General features: G+C 42.5%; 2 long non-coding RNA genes across 3 annotated transcripts in view; one reads left to right on the top strand and one right to left on the bottom strand.

The window, feature by feature from the left end:
- Nucleotides 1-16,965, top strand: part of LOC110015804 — a 123,206-nt gene that overhangs the window by 70,589 nt on the left and 35,652 nt on the right. The gene's annotated exons all lie outside the window — the stretch shown is intronic.
- LOC111948046 lies at nucleotides 6,415-9,174 on the bottom strand. Of its 2 annotated transcripts, XR_002874038.1 has the most exons (7): nucleotides 8,829-9,174; nucleotides 8,584-8,716; nucleotides 8,339-8,430; nucleotides 8,069-8,255; nucleotides 7,536-8,002; nucleotides 6,807-7,429; nucleotides 6,415-6,723 (listed from the first exon to the last, which is right to left on the bottom strand). It is a non-coding gene; the product is annotated as an uncharacterized LOC111948046 (long non-coding RNA). The 2 variants fall into 2 exon arrangements; XR_002874037.1 differs by lacking the exon at nucleotides 8,829-9,174 and having other exon boundaries at nucleotides 6,416-6,723; nucleotides 8,584-8,810.

Raw genomic sequence — 16,965 nt, 5'->3', positions numbered from 1 at the left:
CATTTGCCCCTGAAAATAAAATGCTGCCTCCTGATCATTTACCATTTTTATATATTGATGAGTCCCACCTGTGTGCAGCTTGCTTTGCCTGAAGTCAGAATCCTAACCAAGCAAAGGTCTAAATATAAATTTTCTTGAAACGGCAGCGTCTTGTTTTTAAGGGAAGGCAGCCTCTCTGACTTTCCACAAATCAATCAAACACAAAACTTTTCCTTCCACACCTTTTCATTGGGTGTGAAGCCTGCAGGCTGTTGTAGCTCCACTGCTTTGGCTGTTTTTTTTTTCTTTTTTTACTCTGCAGAACAACAATAATAGCCTGCCTCACTGTCAAATAATACCCACAATGCAGTTTTTGACTCAGCACCTACACCCCCTGAGGGGGGAGACTTTTACCTCATGTATGGTCAGCTGAACATGAGATGAACTGTTCAAAAGATGTCCTAATAAGAAACTCGACCTCATGACTTATGACCATCCCTTTATTGTATGTGCCATATTTATGACATCAAGCGGGCGCATGAAGTAAATCAAACAGTCACACAATGTGGGTTGGCTACAGTACCCAGAATGCCTAGAAGGGCCAGATGGAAGTCTTCCTAATTAAGTCTGTTCATGTTACCTGCAAAACTCGAACTTAGCAGCAAGAACAACAGGAGAGAAAATACAGCTTTATTGATAAATATTCCCAACATTGGTCATTTCTTACACATAAAATACGTATAACTTTCTGCACAGTGGTGCAGTGGTTAGCGCTCTTGCCTCACAGCCAGAAGGCCACGGTTCAAGTCTTGGCTGGGGAGCATGAACCAGAAGACCAATGGGGGACCTTTCTGTGTGGATTTGGAAAACGTCATTGTTCAGTTGCAGGTATTTCTCTCTGAGTCTCACTGGCAGCGGTTTTGGTTTAAGATGTCCTGGATCCATCTTAGATCACTGAATTGGATCCATTCGGATTGTTCGAAATAAACTGATATTGACTATGAAGTGGATCAGCACCCACCCATTAAAATATGAATTGAATCATTGTTGAAATGAATCGTTACCTTTTGACCATGTAGGGATGTTTTTCTAACAATAAGAGCCACATTTTGGCTGGGTTCAAAAACGTTTAATATTAGGGGTGTGTATTGGCAATAGTCTGGCGATACGATATGTATCCCGATACGCGCACCGTGATACGATACGTATCCCGATATTTTACCGAAGCATATTTTCTTTCTTTCTTTTTTAAATATATCTGTGAAAAAACTCTACCTGAATTTCAATGTCTTCCACTGTAATAAAATGGTCAACTTCAACTTATTTAATGATCACAATGTTAAGCATTGCAACTGTATCTCATATACAAGTTGCGTTTACCAAAGCAAATTCAAAGTGCTTTTATTTTGGTAAGTTAAAATTTAGAAAGGGAACAGTCAACATTGTCTGATTTCCACAACAAAATATTTTTCAGTATAAGAAAAAACAAAGAATGAATGTTCCTCAACCATTTAAACATTGCTTAATGTAGTTTTTCCAGTACTTTTAAACGGTTCAGGAGCCTGAATGGTGCTTCAAAAATAGGGGGGGGGGGGGGCACTGATTCTTTCCAGAAACAATAAAGTGTGATGATGAGGCAGCAGGACAGAACGAAGGAAAGTTGCTTTAATGGGACAGAGGCTTTGTTTACATCAGTCTGCTCTGCTGCTCCTTTGCAGCCACGTTTTCTCACACACAGAAGTAAACTAACGCTCCTCGCCACGATGTCGGCCTTTTTCCAGAGCGTTGTACGCATCACTCTGATCCATCAGGTCGCTAAACTAGAATCTGTTGCTGGGAGGTTCTGCAGAACTTTGGCCCGCTTTGCCAATAGCATTTTGCTAAGTGCTAAGTGCATTAGCCGCTGTGAAGCTGCACTGCTTCCCTCGTTTTTTATCTGAGCCGCTAAAAAGCCCAGCAATCCTCGTTTTTATATGTTACTGGCAGCAACATGGCTCAGAGTTTCAGTTTGGTTCTCATCCCAAGTAAAAACGAAGTATTTCATGTCTCACAACAATGAAACAAGCTGCCTCTAGCTGACGTCTTCCTGTTGTTTTGTGTGGTGTAGAGCTGCTCAAAGAGACTCCATGTTCTCTGCTGCCAACTAGTGGTTGGAGGGTGAAGTGGACAACAAGAGTCAGACGCTTAAGGACATAAATAAATAAATATCGTCCTGGTAGCATTTTGAATCGATACAAGTATCGCCAAATGAACTATCGCGATATTTTGTCGAATCGATTTTCTTTTTTACACCCCTATTTAATATATACATTCTTTATTTAAACAGCCAAAGCACAACCTCAGTCTTGAAAAGGCTGATTGCCTCCATGAGACTCTATATCAAAAACAAGAAGAAAAAAATGACCATTTTTATGTCTTCATATGAGATTTTTGGACTAAAATGTTTCATTTTTGGGGTCTATATTACCTAAATTTTAAACTTTAAATTCTTTGAAATTGTTGATTGATAATTTGCAATAAATGACATGTAAATACACAGGGTTCCTTATTCTACTCTGTATTCACAGATTCTGCTGATTTGCTGGTGTCTCTGGTCTCTAACGCCCGCGAATAAGGGCGGAATCCTGTATGTGGGTTTAAAGTCAAAACCCCATTATATGTCACACACTTAGATGAGTGACATTTGTTCTCCACATTTGACCCCTGACCCCGGGGGAGCGGTGAGCTGCAGATACAGCCGCGCTCGGGAACCATTTGGTGGTTTAACCCCCCCAATCCAACCCCTTAATGCAGAGCGTCAAGCAGGGAAGCATTGGGTCCCATTTTTAGAGTCTTTGATATAACTCGGTCTGGAGTTGAACTTCCAGTCACAAGGCGGACACTCTACCATAACGCCACTGAGCTGGCGGGTTTCAACCATAAAAAACTGATACTTTGTCTTTCTCTGACAGCCGTTCTTCCATTTACTCATGATTGGTATTTGGTGGATTAAAGTTGAAAGAAATGGGACATCATGGAACACTTGTACAGCAAGTGTTTTAAATTCAGGAAGTACTTTATCTTTCTGGACACAACCAGACTTCCAGAATCCATCAGGTGGTTGGTAGAAGAGAAAAAAGCTGGGTTCTTCATCATGCTTGTGACACTGAAGAGAGACCCACACCATGACGACCAAAGAATGTTTCTGTGAGAACACGCTGAACGATGGCATGTTTGTCACACTTTGAATGGGTTTTGCAGCCAGACAGAGATTTGTTCATGGTTATAGCAGTCTCTCTGTGGAGGGTTCTTGTGCTGTGTTTGGCTTGCTTTTGAAAGCGTGTTATCAATAGACCACGTCTGAAAGAGAAAAGCGTCTGAGTGCTGTTTCAATGTCAGTGTCAGCTCACCACACTGCATTATAAATGCTTCCTTTCAAAAACGACTGGAAAAAATGTGAGTAATGTTGAAGTCTGAATGTGAAAGAAGTCATGAGTGTCATTACAAAGAACTTAAAGATGAATAGGCTGACAGCTGCTGTGGGGCAAAGATTCAGAAATGAAGGACCTCTCTTTTTTTTCTACGGGATTTCCAGATATTTAAGCCAGTTTTCATTTTTTAACCTTAAATGAAATGTCATCCTTAAATGTGTGACTCATAACATGGACTTACATTTTAAAAGAGAACTTTTTCTTTTAGTGATGTGATGCCAAAGAAAAGGCATTGAACCAATAACGAGCTTTCTATAAAACCATTTGAAAGTTCATCGCAGGTTGGAGGGATTTAAGTTTAAATGTCTGCTAAAGGGAATTTTAAACCAAAACTGAATTAGGTCTTGAACCTGAGCATAATATGTTCAAGAGCAAACAAACCTGGTTTTAACATTTGTTTTTGCTAGCCAACGGCGAAGGAATAGAAATGAATAATTCGTGTAGGACGGTACGACCAGGGGACGAGTTGACCCGACATCCAGGTCTCAGGTGTTCCTGGAAGTGAGAGTTCTCTGAAATGAGGAGAGGCAGGAGGCGGATGGAGGAGCTTGAAGTGTTGGTGCTTCGGGGCTGGTGGCTGAGGTTTCTTGATAATTCAGACAGGTTTGCAGAAGATCTGTTGTGTTGAATTTTAAATCTGCAAATCCCAAAAAGCTGTTTAATCGTCTTTGAATTTACTGAAACCAAAGTCAACAATAAATAATCTCAGCATTAATTCTAATTAAAGATGAATTGCTATACATCAAACAACGGACAGTTTTGGGTTGATCGTTGAACAGTCGACCAGCCCCCCACTCTCAGTAGGGAGCTGAAGGGTTGTTGGGAATTCAACCATCCCGTCTATATGCAAAGCTGGGCGATATGGCCGAAAAACATTTTTGAAATTCTTTCAAAGGTGAAATATTTTACAGTTGGACCAATTCATTCAGATTTTTTTTCAAAAGTGGCCATTCTAGACTTAACAGTCTGTTGAAATGCTAATGGTCAAAGTTTGTAAGGAAGAAAGTATCAGTTTATTCAGTAAAGTCAAAGCATTCAACAAAGAAAACTGATTGGTACAGTTGTTCAAGACACTTGGATCTAAACAATTCATCAGTTCTGACTCAGCATGTAGTGTGTTGTTGTTGATTTATCTTCTTTTGAACAGAAGAAAAAAATAAAACTGACAGTGTCTCTCATCTATTGCTAAAGTTTGATTTGAGTTCCTTTTTTCTCTTTTCATATCGTCGTCAAAATTTACTGCTATCTTGACAGTTCCTGATTATGAAGGTTGACATGGTTTCCATATGACATTTTAATCACTAACTTCTAAAACACAGCACTCAAAAAAAGCTGTGGAGGTTTGATGAGTCAAAAGATTTTTGTCCGCCATGTTGAACTTGCTTCTACGCGCAAGGTAGAAGCGTTAGGTTACAGGGGGCTGAGGTGAAGAAGGTGCAGGAGTTTAAGTACTTGGGGTCAACAGTTCAGTGTGATGGGGAGTGTGGAAAAGAGGTGAAGAGGCGAGTGCAGGCAGGTTGGAGCGGGTGGAGGAAAGTGTCAGGAGTGTTGTGTGACAGAAGAGTGCCAGCAAGACTCAAAGGAAAGGTGTACAAGACAGTGGTGAGACCAGCTCTGCTCTATGGGTTAGAGACGGTAGCAGTGAGACAGAGACAAGAGGCTGAGATGGAGGTAGCAGAGATGAAGATGTTGAGGTTCTCCTTAGGAGTGACCAGGTTAGACAGGATAAGGAACGAGTACATCAGAGGGACGGCTCATGTTGCCCGTGTTAGCGACAAAGTCAGAGAAGCCAGACTGAGATGGTTTGGACACGTTCAGAGGAGGGATAGTGGATATATTGGTAGAAGGATGTTGGAGATGGAGCTGCCTGGCAGGAGGGCAAGAGGACGGCCAAAGAGGAGATACATGGATGTCTTAACAGAGGACATGAAGTTGGCTAATGTTAGGGTAGAAGATGTTCATGATAGAGCGAGGTGGAAAAGGATGATTCGCTGTGGCGACCCCTGATGGGAAAAGCCGAAAGAGAAAGAAGAAGATGTTGAACTTCGACCATCAGAATAATTGAGCACAATGATTCCCAGCATGGCATCAAACCTGCAGCGCGACAAGTGAGAGACTCGTGGAGTAGGAACAATCCAGACATCTGCTAGACCGACAGTTGTGGGAGATCTGTGCCTAAACTACAAGGAAGGGGAAACCTAAAGGAGTCGTCCAAAAATAGTCGTAACCCTTGTGTTATCCAATGGGGTCCAGATGACCCGATCCTTACGTTGACGTGTTCTCCCTACCATGACAGAGGTGGAGAGGATTTCATGTAATCCATGGACACCAGTGAAGATCACAAATCATTGAAGATGTTACGGCTGTGGCCGTATTTGGTTTTGTTTGGTTCTGTTTGCTCTGTGTTTTGTGTATTATTTCTGTATCAGAGTGGGACTTGTGTTTTTTGTGGATCTTTGGGTTTGTATTCTTTGTCTGATTATTTTCAGGTGTGGTGGCAAGGGTGTGGCCTCCCATTGGACCAGCTGGTGGAGGCAGCCTTTAAAGCCACCATTTGGACATCCAGCCAGTGGGAAGGGAGCCTTGCTGCAACAAGTCTCCACTGCAGCTTGGCCCTCTTCTCCATTTTGTTTTTGATTTCACCTCTTGTTTAGTTGTGTGTTGCACTTTTGTATTTTGTATTCGTTGTCCTTCGTAGTTTTGTCTGTGCCCACTCTGATTAGTCTTTTGGTTTATAGTAGGGATGGGAATCGAAACCCCATGAAGCTCTCATGGGGCTTCGTGTAAATGTGCCAGAAAAATGAATGAAGCATTTGGGGCTTCGAAACCACACAGAATAGCGGCATCTGGTGGCAGACAGGACGTATATCATCTACTCCACTAAGTTCCTTGCCCTTGTAACACTTCAGTGTGGAACTAAAACAAAGACAATGTTTGAAGATTTGTGAGGAAGTGCTTGTGTTACATTGTGAATGCCATGTATAAAGTGAGAATGAGTGCTTGTGAACCAGGGTCTAACATGACTGGGTGGGATACATGTTATAGATTTTTATTTAAAAACAGAATTTTCTCCACTGTGCTGGGCTTCAGCCTGTTTCGTCTTTGGCTGACGATTTCGCCAACCTTGGAGAAGATCCTCTCACAAGGCACAGATGAAGCTGGTGTGCATAAAAACTTCATTGCCAGCTTGTAGAGATGTGGGTATAAAACCTTGTGGGTAACCCAGTATCTCAGTGGGTCCTGAGTCCTTGGGATGTGAGGTTCCTTTAAGTACCTAGAAGGACATTAATAGCCTATTGTCATGCACCAGTCTAAAATGAGCAGAAGTTATGATGAGGATTCTAATCTTTACTGTACCTCTGAACCTCCACTGTTGCACTGGCAGTTGTGCTGGTCACCTGCTGTTGAACCCCCACATGCCTGTCCAGCAGGGCCCAGAGACCACCATCTTCCTGCTGACTTGAAGGACCTTCTCTAGGTGGCGACTGTGGCTGTGCCTCTGGAAGTAGCGCCTGCATTGTTGCAGCACACTCTTTAGTGAGTCGCTCTATGGCCGTGTGGGCAGAGCCTTGGCTGCAGAACCCCAGCTCTTTAAACCTTGGGTCCAACAAGGTTGCCATTGACAGAGCAGTGACCTTCTCCAGAGCTGAAAACCTCTCATGGAGATTGTTCTTCAAGTTAGTGGCCAGTTTTTCACCAAGTGGGTGTGTGATCTGACCACACCTGCTTGAGATGTAATGTTTCAGCATTTTGACCATGGGAATGACTTTGGATGCTTACACTTGTTTTTCTGTCGAAAGCTCAACTGTGGCCTCTTGAAACGGTGAAAGAACGCTCAAGCAGTGGTGTATGGCCTGGTAGTCCTCTGAGGTGAGTGGAGGAAGGTCTGTATGGAGGGTGGCCAGAGCTGCCCCCAGTGGCTCTCTCTCCTTAAACAACCTTTCCAACATATTAAATGTGCTGTTCCATCTTGTTTCCACCTAAGATAAGACAGCAAGCACATTTTAAAGGAGAGAAGAAAGTAACACAATAAACAACTGCAAAAACATGTAAAATCTTAGATTTAAAAAAAAGAAAATGTTTCACCTCTTGTATTAATTTGTGCTCTGGCCTGGCCAGCTGTCGCTGCATCTCTGACAGCTTCTCCTTCGCTGTGGTGCTGGATTTAAAAAGACCGACAATCCTACGCCCCTTACTTCGGATATCCTCTAGTTCAGGGGTTTGGGCAAGGGACTTTTTCACCACCAAATTAAGCATATGTGCAAAACACATTATGTGCCGAAGCAGTAATATATTAGCACATGCAACCATGTTGGGAGCACAGTCTGTAACCAGGCCTGTCACCTGGAAGAAAGATTACATGTTCACAAATCATGTATATTAGGTATTGGGAGGCCATATTGATGAATGATTTTGTACTTTATTGATCTGGCTCGCACCTTCCCTTGAATTCCCCATTCTTCCATGAGAAGATTTTTGGCCTCAGCCAAGTGAGCTGCAGTGTGGGTTTGGGGAAACTTCAGAACCCCCAAGACCACAGAGGCCAGCTCCACCTAGAATGAACAAATTCAAACTGAGATACATAAACCAAAGCATTGCACAAAGCAGGGGATACCTACCTCCTCGGTGATAAAATGGCATGTTACAGCCAAGTAAGCGTCCATGTTAATGGATGTCCACATGTCTGCTGTAAGGCTGACAGCAGAGGCCCTGCTAACCACATCTAAAGCCTTCTCCTTTTTGGCTTTGTACTTCTCCTGTACTATTAGGAATTATGTAGGATGGGTCCAAAAGGTTGACAAAAGCCTAATAGTGACAAATAAAATACAGCTTATTATGTACACAAAAACATAAATAATGTAAATGCTATATAATATTAGCCACCTTACCTTGAAGCCTTTGTCTTCAACAATTGAAAATGGTTGTGCATCCATTACAATCATATCCACCAATGCAGAATCAAGTTCTTGCTTTCTTGACACTGCAAAATATACATATGAAGAAAAAAAAAATTATTTGTAGAAGCTGAGCCTCGAACCTGGAACCTCAGCATTCACATGTCACTGATTTTTCCACTGAGCTATCCATTTTAGTTCTTATTCAGAGTGCCATTAGTTGGATATATTCTTATTACCAATATGAGGTGGATTGAAGGCTTGATTTGCCGACTGCGGAGTTTCAATATGATGAACGGAGCGGAGATGTCGCATCATGGAGGATGTACTATCATTAAATGCAAATTCATGTTTGCAAATCAAACATTGCACCTAAAAAAGAAATGGAAAGAATAAAAATGATTCCTTTCAACTGACAGACATACCTATAAAACTGACATAATCAGCAATGGCTACTAATAAAATAAAGTTAATAGTGTATTACCTTATTTGGAGAAATCAAGTTGAAATGATCCCAAGCCACAGAACGCTTTTTACCGGGTGCCATGACGTTGATTCTTACGATACACGGGAAACAACAGAACTGGTCGGGAAACGTTGTTTGGGATTCATCTGTATTTATAGACAACAGCGCGCCCTTCTGATCAAACACACCTGAGATCTGAAACCTGGTTCAGGTGAATGATGCATTTGGCGCGTCATACGTCATCAATCACGTGATCTGCGCTGGTTGACACACGCTTCGAAACATTGTGCCGAAACACTCTGTTTCATGAAGGTGAACCGCGCGCCGAAGCCCCGTGTCAAACGGGTCATCCCTAGTTTATAGTTATTTAAGTGAAGCTGTAGGGGTGAACCGCCAATTTGTTTAGTACATGTTTTCTCCTGTTTTTGTTAGGTTAGGGAGGTTAGAGTTTTGTCATTTATTTCCCTTTCTTTTCATTTACAGGTAAGATTACATGTTGCAGTTAGTTGGGGTTTTGTTTGTTGTTTTGGCCTGGGTTCACCCTGAAGCCTTTTAGCTTCACTTTTAGTTATTGCTGGTTGTTGTTTATTAATATAATAAAACTTTATATTATATTTTATGGAGACATTTGTTTGGTGTTTTGTGTTGCAGTCAACTTTGGTAGCCAAACCTTTACTTTTTTATGTTATGCCCCCCCCCCTAGCACCCCTAGACATAGAAGGGGGCGTAACAAAGAAAAAAGGTTCAGAGCACTGTCTAGTGGGTCTAGATGACCCAACTCCCAATGTTAAAGGGTTAAAGGAAACCCAACGAACAAACTCTACAACCTTTCAGATTTTCACTGATGCTGTGCAAAAATGAAATGAGTCAAATGTTCAATCATCCTCATCCATAGAGAATTTAAAGCATCTTTGGAACATCGTATCTTCACTGCAAATGAGCCGTAGATGAACAAATCGACTCGAGGAAGCAGTTTTTGCGGTTTGTTTGATTTACTAACAGCTCTGCTAAAAGTTTGATTTAAGCTTTCCTGATGCACAAACGCGCTCCTCATCATGTTGGCTTAATCTGTGTGGACATGGTTCAACTTCACTGCTTCTGTTCTAATTGCTGCTTTGCTCTGTGTTTGCAGATGAAGTGTGGAGCATAAGGCAGAATGTTTGTTTACATCATTAAGGAAAAGATAAAACTGAGTAAACCAGACGAGAGGCCAGAGATAGTTATCAGAGCAGTCTTCCGAATCCTATAACATCAAAAGATCAGATCTTTAAATCCTGAGATTAGAACAAATGCTTCAAGTTTAGAACGATGTTACACACTTTGTTTACCACAAAAACAGTTTCTACTTTGGCTAAAAACAAAATAACTCAGACCTTATGGTGCAGAAACATGGTGAGCAGTCTGATTTCCTTTTAGAAAACGTTGCAGGCATCTGCCAGTAGATGAGGTCCAATCACCTTTAATCACCTTTTATTCCTTGGTTCTGTATCCACAGCTCTTCTCCTCTGATGAGGACAGGAATCAAGCTTATTCCTCTGCTCCCTGATTAATTTTTCTTTTTTAAATGTAATGAAACCATCAAATGATGGTATAATCTTGTCATTATCCCCATCCTAAAACCTTCTGTTAAGTTTGTCAAACACCCACATCCTCTCAAACAGAAGCTTCCCACATCTGAAACAATCCCACTGGAAGCTGAAGGTTAGCTAAACGCGGAAGCATCACAACAGGTGAACCACAGGTGAGACGGGAACGGCTCTGATGCTGCGAACTTTAACCCTTTAACATCGGAGCTAAAACCCTAAAGCACAGGTTCGTTGAACTACTGTAACTTTTCACACATTAACACCATTAACGTAATTCTAACGGACTCTGCAGCTTTGCGCGGATGTTTAACACTTTACGGTATATCAGCATAAAGCTGCTTTTCTTAGTTTCAGAATTACATTCGGTTTTTTTACTTCTGTCAAACAGCTGAGCAAACAAGAGGCCTTCAGATGAGAGCTGAAGGCCTCTTGTGTTGGACACATTTACCTGTTATAATAGGGGGCGATGAATCTTCTGACACACAAGGTGCATATTTGAAAAAAAACCTTTTGTAATTTAAACTACTGGGCTGCCGTGGTTCGATTCCCGCCTTGCACGCCCATGTGTCGAAGTGTCCTTGGGCAAGACACTGAACCCCACCTTGCCTCTGGTGGGATGTTGGCGCCAGTGTTCGACAGCGGAGCCGCCACCAGTGTGTGAATGTGTGTGTGTGTGGGTAAATGGGACTGTGACAGTAAAGCGCTTTGGGGCTTTGAAAGAGGGTAGAAAGCGCTATAGAAGTATACGCCATTTACCATTGATTATATTTGTAGCTGTTATTTGTTGGACCGGACGAAAAAGAAGAGAAGGGGAGAACAGAGAGGGATGTGTGTGTGGGGGGTTGGAAGATCAACAATATACCGGATGCACTTCACACTCAACTCATATGATTTCTGGTTTGGGTCCTTTAATTTGCCCCAACTTCACAAAAAAGTGCTCCAGCGCGGCGTCCAGCCAAAAATTTGAAGCCAACCAAACAGATTCAGAGCGCCACAGAAGCCGAACCGGACCTGATGCCGTGTGAGCCAAGGGTCAGAATGGGGCGTAATATTTACGTATTTTCTATTTTTCACAATTAGGATCTTTTACAAACGGCATTTTTTTATAATCTGCTCCTGATTCACAACGATTTGAATAAAGAAAGGAATGACTTTTTTGGTTACAAATGGCTTTCTTTTTGATTAATTATGAAATAGTTGGGATCAGTTTAAATCAGCTGTTTTGATGTTCGACATTTGTGTTTGTCCTGCAGGTTTTTAGTTTTCATGTTGTTGTGGATCATCATATGAGAGTGTTGAGGGTGATGAGAGAACACAAACGCTGGACGCTAAAACAGCAATGTTCAATGTGTGAGAATATATACAATGAAGAGAGGTGGTAGCAGCATTAGCGTTTGACTTTTTGTTAAAAGAACATTCCAGAAGGCTGCTTTTCCCATTCCACACAAAGCAGCTGGGAGTCTTTTATGTCTTCACAGGTTTTTTTTAAGACCGAGCTCAAACAAAAGGATGGCAGCTTTTAAATGCAAAAAGAAAGTAAAGGGATCCATGAGGGGGAAGAAACAGCTGCATGGAGATGAGCGATAGAGCAGCTAATTGTGTCCTGGGAGATAAAGACGGCAGCTAAAGAGGGAAGAAGAAGAAACTCCTTCTTGGTTATCAGCTTCCCTCTGAGGCAGCGGCTGGTTTGCAGTTTCTTCTCTGCAAAAGAAAAAAAAACGTGTTAAAAGAAAAAGAAAAAGGTATGAGGAGGCACAAAAGACGCTTATCTACCTTTGAGTGAGCAGACAAAAGGAAGAAAATCTCAGCTCCTGGCTAATTACAACCCAGCTGATGAAAGAGACTAAGAGGGAAGGTGCAGGAAGAAAATCCCTCACCTGAGGGGGGTCGCAGAGGTCGTGGTGCGTGGCTGTCTGTGTTTTTCGTCCTTGTCGTCGCACCACATCAGAATTCAAACCAAAAACCGTCTCTAAGCCAAATGAAAGCAAAGTGCCCTCTTAACTTGTCTTTCTCATCCTCCTCTTAAAAACTCCGACTGCCACTTCGGAGCGTTTTATCCTTGTGAGGATTTAAATTCATTTCCCTGAATGAAATGCTTAGCATAGATAAGACTCTGAAGGAAGAGGCTGTGAGCACGTCCAAAGACTTTCACACTGTAAATTCCTCACTACTGGGATTTTGTCCAAGCGTTTGACATCTCAATGTGTCGCCTTTTGGAGCTTATTGACGAGTAAAGATTTGGACGTCTTGTGTTCTGTTCTCTCTGAACAAATCACGTCTTTTTTATTGGAAGACCCAACAAATATGATAGAATTACCAGGACAGTCAGAGTCAGCAGTGGCTCTCAGTTATCTGTGAAGCCAAAGTAGAAGGGAATCCACAGTTTGATTGATCATAGCAGCCTCTTACAGTGTGCAGCAAAGATTATCTATGTTGATCTGGGACTGAAAAATCCAATGAAGGACATTTAAAGGGAATGAGACTAAACAGCCCTGCAGCCTTAAGAAAAACCCGTCTGTGAGGCTGACCGGGAACAAGACTTGAAATGAGGATTAGACTGTGGACTGAGGAGTGAAGGCCATGTAGTCTGAGCCTATCAACACACTGATGGGAAGGAAGGAGGGCGGATGAACTGATCCACTCATCAACCCACAACCAAAGGTGGAGGAAGAGCAACAATCTGCAGTCACTGTCATTAGTTCAGTAGCATGAGGTGCCCAAAAACTGCATCCTGTAAACATTAGGTTAGTTAAGGTTAGGTTAGGGTTAGGTTTGGTTAAAGGATGGTTAGGTTGGGTTAGGATTAAATTTTGGTAGATCAGATTAGGGAAGGTTAGTTTAGGTTGCTATAGGGTACGTTTGGGTTACATTAGATTGGCGTCTGGTAAACTGGGTTAGGTTGGTGGATGTAGGGGTAAGTTAGAGATAGGTTACTGTACATGCTTGACTAGGGTAGGTTAGGACACTGTACGTTAGGTAAAGTTAGGTTACTTTAGGATAAACGCCGGTTAGGTTATTGTAGGATTCTTAGGTTATGGTAGGTCAAAGGTAGTTTATTGTACAGTAGGATAGGTTAAGGTTGGGTTATGGTAGGGTAAGTTCAGTCAAGGTTAGGTAAAATAGAATAAGTCAGGTTAGGATAGCATCAGACATACTTTTCAGATGAAAACGGTCGATGCTCCTCAGACTGTTTTTTCTCTCTACTCCTATGTTAAAAACAGCACGCACAGGTCACATGACCTGACAAACTGCCACCGCAGAATCCAGTCGTGAACTCCTCTGAGAGTCTCTGTGATGTGCTGGAGAAGGCTTGGAGGTCCAACTCTACTGCCACGGGTGACAGATTTTGGTGAAATTAAATGTGAGATTCACTTTGATGTTTCCGGTGTGGTTTTGGGCAAAGCGTGACTTATAAAGATGTTTTTTCCCACCTTAGAGGTCATTGTGACCATCGTCACCTCCACAGGCTGGTTGTAGAGTTTAGGTTTATTCAAACGTAGCAGCAGGTTTTCCATCGTAGAGGATCCTTTAGAAAGTTTAGAAATAAAATAAATGAGCAACATTTTGAGTGCTTGATATGAAAATGAAGCAAATGAGAACCTTTACTTTGGTAAAAACAAAGAAGAAAAGGGCTTTGTTGCCATGACAACGTTGCACTGTGATTCTGTGGATGGGTTGTGTTGGAAGCAGAGGACAACCTTTGCTTTGCTGTTTGTGGAAAAGTAATGTGACATTTCCAGGCAGCTGGAGGGCAGCTTCAGGCAAACAAATGAATTCGGTCAAATGTTACATTTGTAATTATTATATCCTTTATTAACATTTCTGCTTAATTTAAAATAATGAGCTTGATGGCGAAGCTGTCTTTACAGCCAGAGAAATGTGAATTAAGAGACAGACTTCTCTGGTTCCAACAGAGTAAAAGGTGTTTGAGGGAAAAACCACCAATGTTGGACTGCTGATGTTTCGGGAGCAGAAGGGCTCAGCTGGGAGTTCTGGACCTTGTAGTGGACTGACAGTAACATCAATAGCGTCCCTGGAGCCATGCCGCTACCAAGGCTACCACTTCTTTCTATGCTTGGCGTCACATCTTCTGCCAAAGAGCTTGAATTAAGCAGCAGCGCATACTTCTGCCCTCGATCTGCCTCCCTCGCCTGCAGCCGCATGTTCAAAGGTCAGACTCACGACACACACTTCAGACGGTTTCTTTCTCCCTCCTCTGAGGTTGAAAGCAGCTCCTGCAGGTGAAGTCACACGACCTAACAAACGTCCAACCAGCAGCACATACACTCACTGGCTTGTCGATCCGTTGTCGGCGCATTGATATGCCAGATTAAGTGTGACGTCCGCTGAGAGTTAAATCCCAGAAAAGCCGTCAGCGCCTCCACTTCCTAATTTAATTATTAAACTCCTGAGTCTAATTAGTGTGGGAGGGAAAACAGCTGCAGTCACCTGGGCTCTCCACTCCATTTTCGTCCTGGAAGAATTGGAAACGACAAGATGAGTCTGGAGGGATTGGTGGAGGTCTGTGTTTGATGGATGTAGAGGTGCCGATCAGCAGGAAACCCTTGGGATGCGAACACGTGTTCAGCAACAGCTGGAACGCCACCGCCGCCTCATCTGCCAGGAGCGGAGAAGTTTGCTCGGTGGAGAAAGAGCTGTTGGGAATTTATTGACAAGTTGTGGCGGAGGTTGTCGCTGCTCACCGTCTGCTGTGCGAGTAATTAAAAGGGAGTGAATGTAGAAAGCGTTTTTGCAACCAGGGAGTGGCGGTACAAACATCAGGGAGCCCAGGGTCGGATGTGATGAGGTTCTGCAGATGTTCCCCTCAACAAAACCTTCACAGGTTTTACACTTAGCCTCATGGCATTAGACTAAATATGAGAAGGCAATAAAAAGGCCAGGTCAAGTTGATTAACAAGTAAACTTCATGCCTAGTCGTAAACATGCAGGAAACTTCTGCAGCTTGGTGTTTGTCCTGATGAACGCTGTTGGAGGCTTCAAAGCGAAAACAAGCAGCTGCAGGGCGCGCTGCCTGTTCTGGCTGAGGCGCTTTATGTGAGTCCCCATGTTGGATAAACTAAAAGGCCTTGGATGATTATTGCCGAGGGAAAGTATATCTGGGGACTTTGAAAACTGACTTTTTCTGAAGATATTTTTAGCAACAACTGCAGAAATGTTAGAATTATGGATATGGCGTTTGCTTGTTCATCCTGCAGGACTATTATTCCTGGTATTTATTTGAGTTTTTAAATGTTGTCAGCATTTGACTGAGGGCGTGGCCAGGTTGCCCCTGTAACACAGCTTGATTTCAGTTGTTTATCCACCAACGTAAATGTTAATAAATATTAAAAATAAAGAAGAAGAAAGTCAAAAGCTCTAGGACAGGGGTGGCGAACAAGAGCCGAATTTTGGAAAGTGTCCACCCTCACTACACCCCTGATTCCATGACTCGACTTCAAGACGTCACCTGAATCAAGGAGAATCGTCTTCCACCTTTTCTGCTCTGACTTTTTCTACCAAAGGTCTCAAGTCTTGCTAAACCTGTGAGGCACATGTGTGACCTCCAGCCTTCAATGGAATTATTTCTGCCCGTGTGATAATATGTGATCCCAGTGTTCCCTCTTTTATTGTGGGGATACCTTCCATAAATAACCTGCAGTAGATGAAATCTGCAAAGTAGGATAACAGATGTTTTAGGCTGTTATCAGATGGACATGAACATTTTCACACGTTTCTCTGCCGTTTAAAATCTCTAAGTTCAACCTTCATAGACTTATGGAACTCTGGCACACTGCATGTGCAGCATCTCTGTACAGCACGGAGGGGATGGATTGACAAGATCAACAGCCAATCAGGACACAGAACACAAACTAATAAAATAAAGCCATGTTACGCTGAAAAAAATCTGCAAAACAGTGCGAAAGGTGAACCACGAAGCTGTGAGGGAACACTACGATTAAAGCTACACTACAAACCCCGCATGAGCTGCTAACCCCTTTACACAATGAAAACCTCTTGAAGACCTGTTGAAAGACTGCGAGCAGCAGCTCTCGCCTCCTGGATGAAGACAAAAAAAATCATCACAGAGCAGTTGTCATAGTGATGAAAAGCATTTCTTCTGAGGCCTCACATTGGTGAGACACCGAGATCTCAGAAAAGTGAGCATCCAGCTGAGCAGTAAACTATTCTGTAACCCTTCAACACCAGAGCTTTAGCTCCACTGTTGACCTTCTTTGAATGTTATTCCAGTGGATTCTGAAGCAGACAGAAGCAGCTTTGTGCTGTTGCAGCTTTCAGAATCTGCTGGAATCACATGAAATGCGTAAATATTCAAGGAGTTGCTGTAGTTTGAGGAGTGCATGTTATCCCACGTTGCCCGCGACAGTCCCGGTTCTAAAGCGTTAATTTGTATTTCTTTTTTACAGCTGGTACTGGTCATTTTGATTTTTTTTAACCAAATACAATTCTGGCTGTTCTGCTAATTCCAGCATGTGGAAGATGATTGATTACTTTGATGAGTCCTCACAAAGATGGAGGCCAAAAGAACGGAAGAAACTTCAAAAATGTCC

Source organism: Oryzias latipes, chromosome 10 (genome assembly GCF_002234675.1).
Source record: "Oryzias latipes chromosome 10, ASM223467v1".
In the NCBI taxonomy this organism is placed as follows: domain Eukaryota; kingdom Metazoa; phylum Chordata; class Actinopteri; order Beloniformes; family Adrianichthyidae; genus Oryzias; species Oryzias latipes.
Note: the sequence above shows the minus strand (reverse complement) of the source record. Positions and strands in the feature narration are given on the sequence as shown.